Here is a 20,065-nt window from a genome sequence, read left to right on the forward strand (position 1 = left end):
TCTGTTTAAGACATTTTAAGAATGAAAAAATGAACATAAGAAATTTAAATTTCATCTTATGAGTTACAGAGTTCAATGGAAAGGACCTGAGCTAAAGTCTGACAAAACTGGATTCAAATCTAGTCTTGCCAATTGAAGGGGTTCTGTAACTGCTGTGATTTGAATGTATCACTCCAAAATCTATGTTGAAATTTAATCCCAAATACAACATTTTAAAGAGGTGGAGTCTTTAGAATGTAATTAGGCCATGGAGTCTTTGTCCTTAGGAATGGATTAACACCTTGTGGAAGGGCCAGAAGGGGAAGTTTATCCCTTCCTTCTGCCACAGGTGGACACAGTGCTTGTCTCCTTCAGAGAATATAAAACAAGTCAATATCTAGACTCCAAGAGCAGCCCTCACCGGACAGCAGACTGATGGCACCTTGATCTTGAACTTCCCACTCTCCAGAATTATGAGAAATCAATTTTTATTGTTTACAAATTACCCAATCAGTGGTGTTTTGTCAGGGCAGCACAAGTGGACTAAGACAGTAATCTTAACAAAGTTAGTGAGCTTCCCCATTAGCCAATCTATAGAATGAACACAAGACCTTCTACATAAGACTGTCAAGCATAATAGGTTGTATTATAAGTGAAAGTATCTTGTGAAAACCAGGCATTCTTTCCTCAACCTTCTTCTACAGATGCAGATATAATGACAGTACACATGTTACCTTGTCATAACACTTCTATTTCTCAAATTCTAAGAGCTCATTTTATTGTTGTATGTAACTTATTACAATTATGGATTCTAAAATATTTAGGTCTTCCTATAATGTCACAAACATAAACAGAAAATTCAGCAACAGTTAATGAAGATCAGTGATTTCAGCACTATAACATACATTGAAGGATTCATATAAATGATAAAACTTGTGTATAATGGTTTTGCATGCTCCAAGAAAGAGATAGGTAGTAACCACAATATGACAAACTGGCTTAACTGATTGTGGATGAATGTGAATCCTCTTTTTATTTGGTAAAATCCCCCAAGGGGTATGATAATATCTCACTTAAAACATGAGGACACAAAGCACTATTTAATAGAAATACAAATTGAACTATAAATATGAATCACATATGTAATTTAAAATTTTCTAGAAGCCACAAGGATTAAAATAACCTTAATATAATTTTATAAAGATATTATCAACATAATATTAAAATAGTGATATATTTAAGTATTGTCATTGCAGTATACAATCCACATAAATTTTTATGTAGAGATCTTTTTTATTGATATCTTTTATACTGTTTTTATATTTCCAGACTGTCTTTGAAATCTATTGTGCATTTTGCATGTATAGTCCATTTCAGTTCAAACTACCACAATTCAAGTGTTCAATAGTTATATTTTTTCAGTGGCTAGTCTTAGCACAACTTAGAGCATGGCCATAATACTTTACCACAGCTAAGTAGATGCTCCCACCCAGGAATTGGAATCTTGAGAAAGAAAGCAAAATCTTATTTATGATGAGACAGAAGTCTTGACTATAGTGACTCCATTTTGTTTAGTAACTCCATTTTGTGAAATAGCCATGCCAATTAGAAAGGTCATGACTGGGGCAAGTTGTTTTTTCCTTTTGTTGTGGAAATCCTAAAGAACATGGAACTATCCTTTTTTTTTTTTTTTTAGTTTTATTGATTTCATTTTTTAAAAAAATGACAGCAGAATGCATTACAATTCTTTTTTTTTGTTTGTTTGTTTTAATTAGTTGCACATGATAGTACAATGACCTTGACATATCATACATTGAATCAGATGAGATATAATTTCTCATTTTTTCTGAGTGTACAGGTTGCAGAATCACATTGATCATGCAGTATTCTTATTACACACATAGAGTAAAATTTTTCTTATCTCTATATATAGAGTATGTTCATGCTAATTCATGCTTTTATACATGTACTTTGTGTTTTTTTGGCATTACAATACTTATTACACATATATACCACAATTTTTCATATCTGTTTATACATAAAGTATGTTGATACCCAATTCGTGTCTTCATACATGTACTTTGGATAATGATGTCCATCACATTCTACCACCCTTGCTAAACCCCTGCCCCCTCCCTTTCCTTCCCACCCCTCTTCCCTATCTAGAATTCATCCAATCCTCCCATGCTCCTGCTTCCCTACCCCACTATGAGTCAGCCTCCTTATATCAGAGAAAATATTCAGCATTTGGTTTTTTGGGATTGGCTAACTTCACTTAGCATTATCTTCTCATAGCCGTCCATTTACCTGCAAATGCTATGATTTTGTTCTTTTTTAATGCTGAGTAAAATTCCATTGTGTATATATGCCACATTTTTTTAATCCATTCATCCACTGAAGGGCATCTAGTTTGACTCCACAGTTTAGTTATTGTGAATTGTGCTGCTATAAATATTGATGTGGCTGTGTCCCTGTAGTATGCTGTTTTTAAGTCCTTTGGGTATTAGAGGAGAGGGATAGCTAGGTCAAATGGTGGTTCCATTCCCAGATTTCCAAGGAATCTCCATACTGCTTTCCTTATTGGCTGTACCAATTTGCAGTCCTACCAGCAATGTATGAGTGTACCTTTTTCCCCACATCCTCTGCAATACTTATTTTTGTTTGTCAAAGAGAAAAACAAGTCAAGTTAAATAACAAAAATAAACAAATATGGCTGGAAATACAAACCATGTCTCAATAGTAACCCTAAATTTTAATGGCTTAAACTCAGTAATCAAAAGACATAGGCTAGCAGATTGGATTTAAAAAAAAAAAAAAAGACCCAACAATATGCTGCCTACAGGAGACTCATCTGATAGGAAAAGACATACACAGTGAAGGTGAAAGGTTGGGGAAAATCATACCATTCACATGGACTGTGGAAACAAGCAGGGGTTCCTATACTCATAGCAAAGAAAGTAGACTTCAAGCCAAAGTTAATCAAAAGGGATAAATATAAACATTACATACTGCTCAAGGGAACCATACACCAACAAGACATAACAATCATTAATATATATGTCCCAATAACAAACAATGGTGCAGCTATATTCATCAAACAAACTCTTCTCAAGTTCAAGAGTCAAATTGACCACAACACAATAATCTTGGGTGACTTTAACACACCTCTCTCACCACTGGATAGATCTTCCAAACAAAAGTTGAATAAAGAAACTATAGAACTCAATAACACAATCAATAACTTAGACTTAACTCACATGTATAGAATATTTCAAACTGCATCAAACAAATAAACTTTCTTCTCAGCAGCACATGGATCCTTCTCTAAAATAGACCATATACTATGCCACAAAGCAACTCTTAGCAAATACAAAAAAAGTAGAGATACTGCCATGCATTCTATCAGATCATAATGGAATGAAATTGGTAATCAACAACAAAATAAAAAATAAAAAATTTTCTATTACCTGGAGACTAAACAATATGCTACTGAATGAACAATGGGTTACAGAAGACATCAAGGAGGAGATTAAAAAATTCTTAGAGATAAATGAGAACATAGACACAATATATCAAAACCTCTGGGACACTATGAAAGCAGTACTAAGAGGAAGAACAGGAACTATCTAACTGCAAACTCCTATTTCTGTAACTGGGGTAACTAGGCTTATTTTGATTGGCTAAGCCTCCCGCCGCCTGACTGAAATCTCCCACTTCTGTAACTTGGCTTGATTGCATTGGATAAACCCCCAAATGTCCCTTTTCTGGTTTTTTGGCTTAAATATGAGGCCAAACTGAAAGGGGTATATCACTCTGACTATCTCACTTTTAGAGTAGAGTGTCTGCCATTGGCCAGCAATAAAGGCTTAATTGGAATGGCAATATGTGGTCTGAGAGTTATTTGAGGGTTTGGGTATTGAAATAACATTTAGAATTAGAGTTAATTCACTGCAGCTACAGTGGAATTGAGTCTAGCAGCACAGAGTAAGGTATTCTGTAGTAACAAATGCCCACCAATAAAAAAAAATCCAGTCTTCATACCATAGGGAAGTCATTCCTTTTCAACAGTTCTTGTCTTCTACATGAACCTGATTCTCTAACATTTATGTGATCTTCATAACATAATTCCAATAAATTTATTTGCTTCTTTTGAAGCATAACCAGTAGTTTTCTTTGTGATTATACCCCTAACTAATATAAAGGTATTTAGAATAACAAACTTGGAAAATTGAAAAGGAAGACATAAATCTCTATGAAGGTTAGAGAGCACTCAAACTTAAGTATAAACTTGAAGTATAGATGTGTTTTAGTCACCTTTGCATTGCTGTAATAAATATCTGAGAAGAGCAATAGGAGAAAAGAGTTATTTGACTCACAGTTTCAGAGATTTCATTTCATGTTGACCAGCTCCATTGCTTTGGGCCAGAAGCACAGCAGAACATCATGGTGGAGACATCAGTAGATGACAGCTGCTCAATTGATGGCAGCCAGAAAGCAGAGTGAAAGAGAAAAGTGTAGAACAGAGAAAAGATAAACTCTTCCAGAGCATGTCCCCAGTGATCTACTTACTCCAACTAAATCCCACCTCCCAGGGGTCCATTAATGGATTTGTCCAATGATAAGGTCAGAACTCTCATGATCCAACCACTTAACCAGAAGCCCCATCTCTGAACACATGAGATTTTGGGATACATTCCAGATCCAAACCATAACAGGTTTGGACTTCAGTAGTGTGTATAGACTTAAATTTTCTATTTCAGCTTTCTGCCTTCTTTATTGCCCTCATTTAATAGAAATAATAAGTCTTTGTGTAAAAATAGCAGCAAAGAGGTAGAATGGTCATAAAAAGCAACAATGTCTGATTTCATCCCAGGTATTAATTTCTTTAGAAGAATGCTTAATTTCTCTTCAGGTTATGTCAACTCATTTCTATCCATAGGATGAAGAGATTGGATTAGATTACATAATCTGAAAGACTCAGTGATAACAATATCAAGTTGGCCATAAGAAAAATGATTTTCAGGTGAATGAAAGAGAAGGGATATAAAGATGATAGATCAATTGATATATAGATATCAAATAAATTAATGCAAAATGAGAAAAATACTCATTTAACCACCTTGAACAAATTGAAATTCAAAGAAAACTGACTCATCTTTCTGAGAAAACATATAAATACCTGCTTAGGTAAGTATAGAACATAAAATTCATAAAATCATACTGAAGTATAATAAAATGTTTCTTGCTAAATTGTTCTAAAGAATAAAAGAGTGAAAATTTTGAAATTCATAGCTAAAATCATATGTGATTTTCTTTTTAGGAAAAAAATCAGGGGGTTGATACAGTATGGTGGGGTTTGGGAGGAGGAAATCCTCAAGTAGGTGGAGGAAGAAGATGGAGTAGAGGTTTGTCTGGTAGCAATATTTCAAAATAAATGCCATGTGCTGTGAAATGTGAACCTTCATAGCTTCAGCCTAAACTCCCAAAAGCTTAAAAGGCTTGAATGGGATAAATTCTTACAGTTAATCTGACATACTGGAGCTGTGTTTTGCTTTCGGGCTGATGAAAATCCAGAAAAGTATCAGGCCATGTAGAATAGAGAAAAATGAACCTAGAATTACAAAATAAATACCCAATTAACCATTATCAAAAAAATAAAAATATGTAGTATCTTTAAAATGTAGCACTGATCTCAAGAGTTTTAAATTCTAAAATTGATTTATGTAAAAATATCAGATATTGGGATTGCTTGATGTAATTATATAGGGGTTTATCTAGGGTTCACTAAAGTCAAAAAAATTTATATTTTATAATTTTTTTAGTACTCCCAGATCAGATGATGTCCCCAAAATTTTGGAAATTTCAGACATAAATAGTTTAAACATGTTTGACTAATTTTTCAGCATAAATGTATTTATCACTATTGTAGAGTCATAGAAATCAACCAGCTCAACCACCATTTCATAGACTTTAAGTGTTTATGCTTTAAACCATGCTGATCTTCTGAGGTTCCATATAATATCTGTATTCTGTTAAGGTGAAATCTAGGCCTGAGCTGGCTGGAGAAATATCCTAACAGTGCTAATAATGAGAATACAAGAGGAGAATAAGTAGAAATGGAAAGAATTAATAAACCTAGGTTAAGTGGCCTCCTTAGGGAAGAATGAGATTCAACAAAAACATGAAACTTCTATAAAGCAGGGCAAGAGGGAAAGATGGCCCTAGTGGAGAGGAAAGAATGAAATCCTCATACCTTAAGACTATCTATGAAGCAAATGGAATGTAAAAGAGAGAGAGAGAGAGAGAGAGAGAGAGAGAGAGAAAATTGATAACATGGGAAAGGGGAGAGAAAAGGATGTCCTTATTAAGGAGAATGTGAGGTCATAATGTCATGCCATTTTTTGATACTAACCCAGAATGAATAAAGTGATGAAATCTCATCATTAGTATACTGCCAGTCCTAACAAGACTTTCTGCTTCTTCTAATTCTTTAAAAGATTCTTGGCAATTCAGGAGAGTATGCAGTTACTGGTTTCCAACTGGGGATATAATATATAAATATAAATAGTGATTAAGGAGGCCAGGGAATTTTTAGTACCTATTGCCAAATAAAAATGCAGGGCTCCTTGTTCAAAAATTACTAAGAATTTCAGGATGAAAACAGCTGAACATTAGACCAAGTGTGGAATCCTTCTAACAAAGGCCCTGTGCAATTGCACAGCACATACATCTAAGAAGTCAGTCGTGATGGTAAATTTAGAAGCAGACTTATGATGGACAGGCAACTATGAATATAGTTTGGATTATGTGCATCTTAAGAATAACTACTATTAAGAGTTTTTTTTTTTTTTTTAATCAGGTGATAAGGATAACTGTTAAATCTAGGCCATGTTATTTTCTTTAAAGGAGCATGCCAAGAATTCTGTTAATATTTGCCAGAAGGACTTTCTATAGAAATATATTCTGTAAAGACCCTTTTGTGGGAATAGAACTTGAAGTTCATCCCACTCTCTGATCATTTTGAACTTTTGGCTTCCCACATGGTAAGCAAGCATTCTCCCTCTGAGCTATATCCCAGCCCCTCTTACTGGTTCTTAAATTACAATGCCATCATCATGTAGGCTGCCTCAGTAAATGCCATTTCTTCCTTCATTATAAACATTCTTCTAACATTCAGTAGGCATTTTACTAAATCTTATGGAGTTTAGCTGCCAGTCATTAAAGACCTAATTTCATTCTCTGTGTTGTACTCCCTAACCTTCCTAACTCCTGCAAATTATCCTCCTTTATTTTTTTTCTGAAAGAAGGACCTGAATAAGGACTTATATAAGCACCCAATTTTAGCTTAAAATGTTGTCTATTATCATATTACAAGGAAGTGATGTTTCATTGTAAAATAAAGATCCAATAAAAGGGATATGACTTTCAGAGTCACATTCTCTGTAGAGATGTCATTGAGGTTAAAGAGGCCTTGAAACCTCATCACTTGCATTTATACATACATGTATGTTTCAAAATAAGTTTTCTAAATTAATCTCAATTACATTATAGCTATTTTTTAAGAAAAGGGTAAAAGTACATTTACCTATTGTCTCTTACTACATAGCACCATCATTCCTCAGGTTGTAATCATGAAACATGGCAATCAAACACAAAGGGAGATTGCCAAATAGACTGTGTATGGAGTAAATAATGAAAATTATTATAATCCTCAATCTTTCATTCTAATGAAAGGTGTCATTTATTGTCTTTGTGACATTATGAACTCGAAGTTCAGTCTTTAAAGTTTTATCTCCTATAAAAAAAAATGTCATCATACTTTACCCTCTGAGGTGTCACAGTGCAATCTCAGTATTGACTACCTCTGTCTCAAAATGAATTTCCTTTTCTTATGTTAAGTGTATTTGAAACAAGCCCATCCTACTTACTGAAACTATGATCTGACATTATGACCTAGAATAAAATGGAAGGAGTATTCTCCTTTATTTATTATGTTTAACGATTCTAATACTCACTTGCAGCCATATATAGTATAATTCTGAAATTTCCTTGGAGACTATGTTAGAATGTCACCTACTTCCTTGGCTTGTCTGGAGGGTAACTCTTTGTCTTGTTTTTCTCTTAAAGTTTCAAATCCTCACATTAAATCAAATACTCTTTTCAAAAATTTTTCTATGTATTTCTTAAAATTTTCACAAAACAGCCAATCTTTTTTTCCTTGAAAATACCCTCATTAACAATTATTTGAATACTTAGTATATACTATAGTAGAAGATCGAAAAGTTGGTACTACTCCCAGCAGCTGCTACTGATGAACCTTAGTCAACAAGGAAAAATAAGAATCTTCATATATCTCTAGAATTGTTTGTTCTTCTGCCTGCTACCTGCTGATCAAGGACTTCTAACTTCTAAACAAGTTTTTCAAAACTAGACAGAAGACAAGAAGAATCTATATCCTGGGATGTTTCGTATGTACTTAGGAATAAATCCTGTCTAAATCCACTTGACACTGCCCAAATTCTTCCTCTCCTCCTATGCTGCACCATCTAGTGTGGTAACCCCTGCTAAGGAAGGAAGGGACAGATGGACTCATAGTGCCTCTGGGAACTGTCATTGAGCTGCTTCCAGTAAGGAGCTTCTGGCCCTCACTGGATACCATTTTTGTTTCAGCTGATGTTCAATGTGTAATTCTGTGACAAACTGTTTCTCTAGAGTCCACAACTTTTTCAAAAGCCTATGTTCTGATTAGACATGGGGAGAGTGACTCCCCCACTTGATGACATACTTTGAACCCTGACAATAAAAAAAAAAAACCTATGGATGCCTCAGTCAATATCTCAAATTTTTTGAATGAAAAATGCTTATAGCCTGTATTCTCATGTGATTATACAAATCTGCATCTAAAAATTTATAAAAAGACAAATTAATATTTGTTTGGTGGCTTATCTATTTGACTGAGTTTCTCTACATATTTAAGCTGATTTCTCTTTCTCAAAGATCTTTAAGATTATATTCAAAGACTTGCTGTGCAGCAGCCCACAGTCCACCAAATATACCCAAATGTGTCCAGACAAGTCTCAACCTAAGATAGATGTACATTAAGTTTATCACAAGATACGTTTCAACAGACAAACAACTAGAGAATAAATATAAGTGAAATATCAAAATTGCCAATAAAATTCTAAAAGATCTCATGAAAGAGATGATTACTTTCACTGATATCAAGCAAAATTGTAAACAATTAATTATGCAAACTCAGTGTGCAAGGACCATGTCACTTTTTCTCATTATAATCCCAGTGCCAGAACCAAAGTAAATAGTCAAAAGTACTCATAGCATGAGTAAATATTTACATATCCTCCCAACACACACACACACACACACACACACAATTTTTATGTAACCTTCAAGAAGCCAAGGTTTTTGCCTGTCTTATTCTTTGTTATATTCTCAGAATTTGCCATAGTGCTTAGGACATAATAGATGTTCAGTAAATATTTACTGAAATTTTCATGGTCTTAGTTTATGGTATATTGCAACATCAAACATAAAATTTAATTTTATGAAGCATACAAAAAGTAAATTTTGTTTATATCAAAAGTTCACTAACTAATAATCTAAAGTTCATTAAGAAAAAGAGATGAATCAAAAGTCATGCCAAGCCTTTAAGTGATTTGTTAGTTACAGGTACCTATTTCTTTGGAGGCATAAGAAGGAATGAGTTCATACAATGGAGAGATAGAGATGAGATGAGATTAGGTTACATGAGATAGTTTTATAAAAAGTTAATTTTGTTGTATATTTAACTTGATTTCTTTTAACTCTGGGCACTATGCTTCTAAATTTTGCATATGCAACAATATGAACATGCAATCTATTACTTCTATCTTATGCATAATATTCTATGTTGAGCATCTCCCACATTTTATTTATCCAGCTACACTTGTGGACCACTGTAAACATTGTCTCTATATTCTTCCATGAGCATGTTTTTACATGCCTCTATCAATCTATTTAGAATTCCTGTCACTCTAATGACCACCATTGCTGGATCAAATCGTATTGGTATACTTGTCTTGACTGCTTCCATGACTACAGAATCTGAACTTACACTACATGACTACACAGTCTGAACTTACATTATCAGGGTGTGATAATTCTGTACCCCAAAATCTTGACCTATGCTTAGCATTATTCAGCTTTTTAATTCGGAGGATCTAATAGTAGCAGGGAATATTGCACTGAAGTTGTAAAATTCAAATTTTTTTACTAACAATTTTGAGCATCTCTTAATCTGTCTATAGATTTTTATTTTGTCATTAAATCTTTTCACATCACTTATCCCTTGTCCTGATGATATTACTGATTTTTCATGTTGAATGCATGACTTCTTAAATATTTGATATTCTAATTTCATTTCCTTTTGAACATTACAAAAATCTTATTCACATGTGTCATTTATTAATTTTTCTATAACATCTTTTAGTGAACAAAAACTTCTAATTTAACCAAATTAAACCTTTAAAAAAATCTGTATATCTTAATGGGGTACATGTTAAAGTAATTCAATACAAGTATAAAATGTGTTGTCAACTGAATCAGGGTAATGAGGATTTCTGTGTCTTCAATCATTAATCATTTTTATGTTTGGAGAATTTTATCTTTTTTTCTAGTCATTTTGAAATATATTATAGGTTTTCTTGGCCAATAATTACCCTACTGCACTAAAAAATAGCCAAGAGTGATTCTATGGTTTTTGTGGAGCTTACTGAATTTCTTTCTGTCCTCCCTCCTCCTACCCTTTCTCATCTATAGAGCCACTATTCTGTTATAGTTCTATAAGGTTGATTTATTGGGTTCCATAAATGAGTGATAACATGTGGTATGCATCTGTGTTTGTCTGGTTTCACATTCAAAAAAATAAAATGGGTCAAAGGAAAACATCTTAAATGGGAAGATATTAAATTACTACAAGAAAACACAGGGAAGACACTTCAAGACATTGGTGTAGGCAATGATTTTTCAGATTAGACCCCAAAAATAGAGGTAATAAAAGTAAAAATACACAAATGGAATTACATCAAACTAAGAAGTTTTTGCACAGCAAAGGAAACAAGACAATGAGATAATCTACAAAATAGGAGAAAATATTTATAAATGGTATAACCAAAAAGGTGTTGACATTCAGAATTTTAAAGAACTCTAAGGAAATCCCAACTCTTTTGCAAAGAGAGACTACTGGTGTGTAGTGAGGCCTGGGGGTTTAGAACCACAGGTGGGATCCCAAAGCACTGCTTTCATTCTGAGGTCCCTTCTTGCCCCAGGGGAGTCACATTATGTATGCAGCCATAAAGCATACCTGCCTCCAACTCAGCAATTCTGGGCCAAAGCCTGGGGAGGAGGGAGAGCCTTCTCCCTGTTCTTGGTCTCCCTATGCTACTGTTTTTTCCATTTATTTTCCTGATGTATTGCTTCTTTTCTTGCCTTAAAGGATATCTTCTTCTAATCCTTGGGCAAATTTACTGGCCACTAATAAATATTCCTTAAATACCAGTTGGGTCATCCGGGGGTCCTTATTTCCCTACCTCTGCTGTGTCCTTCTTATCTGCCCTGCAGCAGAAATGTGGTAGTTACAGGTGATGATGGAACTTAGGCTACTGTACCCCAAGTCACAATTAGCCTTTGGGATCTGCCAACACACATTCACCCTGTGTCTCCCAAGCCACTAACACACTCCCCAGGGGTCCTTTCTGCTGTCACCACACATGCAGTCTAGCTCCTGTACCTCTGGGGAAGACAGTAGTTTGTTGGGAAATTTCCTCACCCACCTCTGTTAACCTAAGTGAAAGTTAGGGAGAAACTGAAGCTGAGTTTTTCACTCCCTGATCCATAGGGCATCCTGCACCTCTGGATTCTGGATTACAGACTAAGTCCAAGCCCATTCTTATGCCATAAAGGCCCCCAACCTATATTCTTGGTACTTCTGTTTGTTTTTTGTACATTTTATTAGAAATGACTGTGAAATAGCCACTTAGACACTTTAGCTCTTCACTATGCAAATGTAAATAAATTGTAATATTGGAACTCTTTTATTTTAATGCAAGAATGAAGAATGAGCCTGTCTGATTTCTGCTGCACATTATTAAAAGTTTTATCTATAGAATAAAAAAAGGAACTCTAAGATCACTAAAAACAAACAAAAAATCCAACCCAAAAAGGACTAATCAACTGAATACACAGTGCCCAGAATAATATATAAAAATGACTAATGAATACATTTTAAAAAATGCTCAATATCACTAAGCATCAGAGAAATGCAAATCAGTGATTTTATTTAAATACAAAAAAAAATTGTATTTTGTGAAAAAATGTTTACATATTTTATTCTAATTTGGACACACACATTCATATTTCTCCCAAAGAAGATGGGCATGGCAGCAAGGCTCTGGGCCCTGGGGAGTGTGGTTTTGGAACCAGGGGAGAAAAGGGAAGGGAAGGGCTGGAGAAGGCCCTGTTTGGGAAAAAACTAAGGTACGAGTTCAAGGAAGGGTTCATTGGCATAGTTTGGACATATGAGGGGGGAGTCACCTTGCCTAGTGAGGTCAGGGAGGTAGAAGATTAGTGGTGGAAGAGAAATGGTGGTAGGAAAGGGTCTTTGCTTCCCCAAGGCCCCATCCCCTGGGTTGCCATCCCTTAAAATCCAAACACCACTGGAAAACTCAGGCGTCAGCAATGTGGCCCTCAAGTGGTGCCATTTTGATTAGGCAGGCCGGGAGACTTAAGACAGTTAAGTCCGGCACTACCAGCTTGCTGCCACACACACAATTTTTCCTCCAAACTCTATTCAAAGAGCAACAGACATGGGCTTCAAACAAAGTAACACAGGACAAGGTGTGGGGCATAAAATCTTGGAGGCAGACAATAGCCAGTGAAGCCAGAAGGTTGGAGAAGGCAGCTGAAAGCATGAGTTTTTCTCCTGGAGCATGGGTTTTGCTCATGGCTCTGCCAGACTAACAGTCTTGAGCCATAAAGCTTTATAGGGGCCAAATTGGAAGAGGGAGAAGGATAAAACTTCACTCAGACTTGGCAGGGTGAAAGGAGGCAGCAGGAGCATCACCTACTGGAGTCTCCAAGGTGAAGCTAAATTCAAGTTCATTTAAAAAGGAATAAATCCTGCAGGGGAGTAAGGGACAAAGCAGCAAGCAATGGGGAAATAAGAGTCCCCAAAAGGGATGAGAGAAAGAGAAGCACTTCTCATACACTAACCAAGCAGGTAAAGCCTAAAGATAATCCATTTTCCCCAGTCACACCAAATGTAACAGAGATTTAAGTGAGTGCAATTGCACACCCTCTGGCAAGGATGACTATAGGGGAAAAGGTGGGAAGCGAGGCCACCTGACTAAGTGACACACTAAAGGAGTCAGGGAAGTGAGCAGACAGTATTTACAATGTCTCTTTAGTTCTCTAGCCTCACCAGTGCAACTGTTCAAGTACAGGTATTGGGCTTTGGCCTTGCCCCGGCCTGCCCCGCCCAGATGTTCCCACTTCCTCCAGAAGGGAAAGGTCCCCAGGGCTGCTACCACTACCCTGGTGGCTGAAGCCAGAGATCTAGGGTAGTTCTGTTTTATAGCACAAAGAGTCAGAGACACTTCCTAGCAGGTGCTAAGGTCCAGATTTTGGCAAGAGCAGGGAAAAGGAAGACAGGGGCTATTTCTTGTGGATGTGCTACCTTTGGGCCTGCAGTGGAGGTGGAGTCCCTGGGATCTTGGATTCCATACTAAAGGAAAATAAAGGAGCTGCTGATCCAAAAGTCCTGACTCCAACAAAGACTTGGGTGGGTATTGAGGAAGCCCCAAAGAAGAGGCTGCTGCCCACTGTGCAGAGTCCACCACTTGGAGTGCGCTGCCCAAAGGTAGGTGTGGAGGGGTGCCTTCAAACAAAGGTTTGCTCTGAGGTGTGCCAGCCACATTGAAGCTAAAGGATGTGCTATGGTTGGGTGTGCCCAGAGCATTCTGACTCAAGCCCTGTCCCCCAAAGCGGGTGGTGGTGCCTGTGGTATCACTGTGTCCAGCTCCAAAAGTGAATGCCCCAGATGTAGAGCTGGGTTCTGGGGCAGCCACACTGAGCCCGAAGCCCCCACTGGCAGCTGGGGTTGCCCATTCCCTGAACATGAAAGGGAACGGAGTTGAGTGTCCAAACACTGAGACACTGGAGCCACTGAAGGTGGTCTGGGTGGTAGCTCAGAGGTGGTGGCTGCACCAAAACTGCCATGGTGCTGCCAAAGGCTTGCTGCATGCTGCCAGGGGTGCCAAAGGCCATGGTTTTTAAGCCCAAAACTGACTGTGCTGAGCTGCCAAAAGCCAGCTGGGCAGGTGCTGGTGCTGGCACTACAGATGGGTCAGGGGCCATGTAGTTCCCAAAAGTGAACAAGCTGCCAAAGTTTGGGGCAAGACCTAGCTTGGAGGACTTCTGTTGCTGCCCATCTGCAGCCTTGAATATGGGCTAGGGGTGATGGGGTGGTTGATGGGTATGCTGGGACCAATATCCATAATGAACCTAGATGCAAAAATCCTCAATAAAATTCTGACGAATTGGATACAAAAACACATCAAAAAAAATTATGCACCATGATCAAGTAGGATTCATCCTTGGGATGCAAGGATGGTTCAATATACGGAAATCAATAAACGTTATTCACCACATCAATAGACTTAAAGAAAAGAACCATATGATCATCTCGATAGATGCAGAAAAAGCATTCTACAAAGTACAGCATCCCGTTATGTTCAAAACACTAGAAAAACTAGGGATAACAGGAACTTACCTCAACATTGTAAAAGCTATCTATGCTAAGCCTCAGGCTAGCATCATTCTGAATGGAGAAAAATTGAAGGCATTCCCTCTAAAATCTGGAACAAGAAAGGGATGCCCTCTATCACCACTTCTATTCAATATAGTTCTCGAAACACTGGCCAGAGCAATTAGACAGACGAAAGAAATTAAAGGCATAAAAATAGGAAAAGAAGAACTTAAATTATCATTATTTGCAATTGACATGATTCTATACCTAGAAGACCCAAAAGGGTCTACAAAGAAACTACTAGAACTAATAAATGAATTCAGCAAAGTGGCAGGATATAAAATCAACACGCATAAATCAAAGGCATTTCTGTATATCAGCGACAAAACTTCTGAAATGGAAATGAGGAAAAACACCCCATTCACAATATCCTCAAAGAAAATAAGATACTTGGGAATCAACCTAACAAAAGAGGTGAAAGATTTATAGAATGAAAACTACAGAACCCTAAAGAGAGAAATAGAAGAAGATATTAGAAGATGGAAAAATATACGCTGTTCATGGATAGGCAGAACTAACATCATCAAAATGGCAATATTACCAAAAGTTCTCTATAGGTTTAATGCAATGCCAATCAAAATCCCAATGGCATTTCTTGTAGAAATAGATAAAGCAATCATGAAATTCATATGGAAAAATAAAAGACCCAGAATAGCAAGAGCAACTCTAAGCAGGAAGTGTGAATCAGGCGGTATAGCAATACCAGATTTCAAACTATACTACAGAGCAATAGTAACAAAAACAGCATGGTACTGGTACCAAAACAGGCGGTGGACCAGTGGTACAGAATAGAGGACACAGAGACCAATCCACAAAATTACAACTATCTTATATTAGATAAAGGGACTAAAAGCATGCAATGGAGGAAGGATAGTATCTTCAACAAATGGTGCTGGGAAAACTGGAAATCCATATGCAACAAAATGAAACTGAATCCCCTTCTCTCGCTATGCACAAAAGTTAACTCAAAATGGATCAAGGAGCTTGATATCAAATCAGAGACTCTGCGTCTGATAGAAGAAAAAGTTGGCTCCGATCTACATATTGTGGGGTTGGGCTCCAAATTCCTTAATAGGACACCCATAGCACAAGAGTCAATAACAGGAATAAACAAATGGGACTTACTTAAACTAAAAAGTTTTTTTCTCAGCAAAAGAAACAATAAGAGAGGTAAATAGGGAGCCTACATCCTAGGAACAAATTTTTACCCCTCACACTTCAGATAGAGCCCTAATATCCAGAGTATACAAAGAACTCAAAAAATTAAACAATAAGATAACAATAACCCAATCAACAAATGGGCCAAGTACCTGAACAGACACTTCTCAGAGGAGAACATACAATCAATCAACAAGTACATGAAAAAATGCTCACCATATCTAGCAGTCAGAGAAATGCAAATCAAAACCACCCTAAGGTACCATTTAACTCCAGTAAGATTGGCAGCCATTATGAAGTCAAACAACAACAAGTGCTGGCAAGGATGTGGGGAAAAGGGTACACTTATACATTGCTGGTGGGACTGCAAATTGGTGCGGCCACTTTGGAAAGCAGTATGGAGATTCCTTGGAAAGCTGGGAATGGAACCACCATTTGACCCAGCTATTCCCCTTCTTGGACTATTCCCTAAAGACCTTAAAAGAGCGTACTATAGGGATACTGCTACAAGGATGTTCATAGCAGCACAATTCACAATAGTTAGACTGTGGAACCAACCTAGATACCCTTCAATAGATGAATGTATTAAAAAAAATGTGGCATTTATACACAATGGAGTACTACTCAGCACTAAAAAATGACAAAATCATGGCATTTGCAGGGAAATGGATGGCACTAGAGCAGATTATGCTAAGTGAAGCTAGCCAATCCCTAGAAAACAAATGCCAAATGTCATCTTTGATATAAGGAGAGCAACTAAGAACAGAGCAGGGAGGAAGAGCATGAAAAGGAGATCACCATTAAACAGGGACAAGAGGGGGAAGGGAAAGGGAGAGAGAAGGGAAAATGCATCATAATGGAAGGAGACCCTCATTGTTATACAAAATTAATTATAAGAGGAAGTGAGGGGACAGGAAAAAAAAACAAGAGAGAGAAATGAATTACAGTAGATGGGGTAGAGAGAGAAGATGGGAGGGGAGGGAAGGGGAGGAGAGGGGAGGGGGGATAGTAGAGGATAGGAAAGGCAGCAGAATACAACATACACTAGTATGGCAGTATGTAAAAAAGTGGATGTGTAACCGATGTGATTCTGCAATATGTATATGGGGTAAAAATGGGAGTTCATAATCCGCTTGAATCAAATTATGAAATATTATATGTCAAGAGGTTTATAATGTTTTGAACAACTAATAATAATAATAATAATAAAGAAACTAAGGCAAAGATAAAAAAAAGACCTAGCTTGGAGGACTTCTGTTGCTGCCCATCCGCAGCCTTGAATATGGGCTAGGGGGAAAGGGGTGGTTGATGGGTATGCTGGGACATGGGGCTTGGCATTCCAGACAAAGGGAATATTGAATGCAGGAGTGGTCAGTGGTCGTGTTATTGAAAGTCAGTGTGGGCTGGTTGGTGGTGGCTGGGACTGAGCTTGCCAGGGAGCTGCTAAAGCCACTGAAGTAATCAGTGCTGCTGCTGCTGCTCCTGCTGCTACTGCCGAAGCAAGCACTCTCAACAGCACAAGGCAGGGACTGGCCAAAGGTGGTGACTGCTGTGGACATTGGCATGGGAGGATTGCCAAACTGGAATATAGAGCCCATGGCTGAGGAAAAACTGGCAGCAGAGGCAGGGGACACCTCAAAGGGGAAGAGTTGAGAGGTAGGAGCCTGCCAGTCATTCTGCTCCCAGTGCTGGCCACACTGCTGACCCCAAAGCAAAAAGCAGGTTTGGAAGCAGAGTTTGTGAACTCACTGGCAGCGGTGGCAGAAGCCATGGCAGAGGTGGCTGTGGCCAGGCCAGAAAAGAGACAAGCAGCTAGGGCTATATTAGCAGTCGCAGCAGTTGTTGGCTTGAAGGAAAAGGGAGAAGGCAAGGGCACAGCATGGGTGGCTCCAGGTCACCAAAGATGGGCTTAAAAGTTGGGATGGCAGTGTTGGTCATTCTGGGGAAGATGGAGTTGGAAGAAGCATGGCTGTGATGAAGGAGCAGAATGGTAAGGGGTCTTTGCTCTGGCTCTAACTTTTAGGTAGTGTCACAAAAATGGGTTTGAACAGGGGAGAATCTGAAGACATAGCTGGGGAGGCCAGAGAAGGATCAGAGGGCAGCTGATGGACATGCCAAACATCATGACTTGCTTGGGGGTGGAGGACAGGGCAGGAACCCCCCTCTCTTTGGCAGATGTATGGGCTTGAAGGGATGGAGGTGACTTAGTGTCAGCGGCAGGTGCTGTGAAGGAAGCAGGGGCCAGCCCCAAGAAAGTGGCTGGTGATGAAGATCCAAGAGAGGCCAAAAGGCTGGGTGTCTTCAGAGATGAAGGGGCCATGGTGGTTGCCATTCCATCAGATTCTGGGAGGGATGGCCTGAGGGACTCTGCATCTTCTTTAGGCTTGTGGTTGGTACCTGAGGCTGGAGGGGACGATTCTGAGTGGGTTCTCATTGATGGAGGTTGGAGGAACATCAGCCTGTCCTCCAAGACCTTGTTGAACCACTGGAGCGAAGCTTTCTTTTCTAGGTCAAGGTCCTCAGCAGTGAGTGAATAACCAAGCTGAGGAGATGGAGGCAAGGTCAGCTGTTCCGCTCATCTAGAAGGTAGCAGCCGGACCTTCTGTTTCTACTGTCTAGAGCTGCCAGGTGTAGATGGGGAAGTCCACGAGCTCTATTGCTTCCGAGGGGTTATGTCTACAACCCTCTCTCCCTGGGACTCCTTCTCTGCCACCAGTGGAGTCCAGGAACTGGAATGCTGACATGGCTCCTCTTGTTTTCTTGGCTGGCTTCTCCAAGTGTCTGGGAGCAGGAGGAAGCTGGGCTAGAGAAGGGGGAGAAAGTGGAACCACTCCTCTTCTAGATCTGTAAGATGCCTAGGGAAGAACTATAGGAACATTGGGGGTGGAGCTAAGAATGCCACCTGTACACAAGCTTGTCAGGGAGACCACAGAAGAGGTGCAAGTGATTGGTTGTTCAAGTGGTGTTCTGAGCTCTGGGAAGTAAGACCTCTCTTTAGAGACCCAGGCTTAGGCTCAAAAGAAGCAGGGACTCCATTGGTCCCCAGGAGCTCAAAAAATGAACATCCACTCCCACTGCTATCAGATTTGCCTTCTCTGACCACCAATAAATATTTGGTTTTCCTCTTCCACAATCCTATTCTTCCTCTCTTTGAGGACGTTCAGTTACAGTCTCCCTCCCAGCACATGGGTCTGGACGTTACTTAATGGTGAGGGCAGTGTTGCATTATTAACCGCTCTGGTATTGGAAAATGAGTTAGCTTGCAATCTGGAGGGGCCATCTTCACCTTGACTGGGTTACACACCATCTGTGAGTTCCCAGGAGAGAGGTCAGTCTTCTTGTGACAACGACTCTAGTATACTGTGGGCAGTACTCCTAGCAAGGAATATTGGCCCTGCTGGATTGGATAGCTTCCTCAAGGGGTTATTTTACAAAGGCATCGGATAAATTCCCACCATCCCAGTGCGAAGGCCTACTGGAGGATCAGAGGAGAGGAGTCAGGGTTAAGCCTGCTGGACCCACTGGGCCGTGGGCAGCGAGGTGCAGGCGGGCAGGTGGCACCCGGGCGCTTCAACAGGTGTGGCGGCAGACTGCTGAGGGCCAGGCTTGCCCGGGTTGCTGCCTATGAGGAGCAGTTTGGCGGGGTCGGGTCGTTGGAGCAGGGTCCGAATCTGTAGGAGGTTTCGTTTACTGTTGACCTGGCCAGAGGTGAGAGGAGCAGTGTAGGCTGCCTCCCGGCGTGCTGACAGCAAAGGATTGCCATGCCCCAGGCTGCAGTAGCCCCTTGGCCAGCCAGACCAGGCAGCCGCCACCAGCACCAGGTACAGCTCAAGGCCAAGCAGCATGAGGCAGAACAGCGCTGCCCCCACCTGCCCTGCACAGCTGGCCCGGGCTGTCCTGAGAGCCAGCTTTGAGGGCCCTCCACAGCGCGCCTCCTCCAGCCGCTGCAGCCGCAAGAGACATCCGCAAATCATTATTTTTATGTAAAAGTTTATGCTTTTAAAATTTTGCTTAAGAAGTTATTTCTAACCCATATGTGACAAAAGTATTTCTTTTATATATTTTTTA

The 20,065-nt window shown here is 39.0% G+C and overlaps 1 pseudogene; it reads right to left on the reverse strand.

Moving 5' to 3' along the window:
• Positions 1-13,704: 13,704 nt before the first annotated feature.
• On the reverse strand, positions 13,705-19,319 carry LOC107145740 (annotated as a pseudogene).
• Positions 19,320-20,065: the final 746 nt, after the last annotated feature.

This window comes from Marmota marmota, unplaced genomic scaffold (genome assembly GCF_001458135.2).
Source record: "Marmota marmota marmota unplaced genomic scaffold, marMar, whole genome shotgun sequence".
NCBI lineage: Eukaryota > Metazoa > Chordata > Mammalia > Rodentia > Sciuridae > Marmota > Marmota marmota.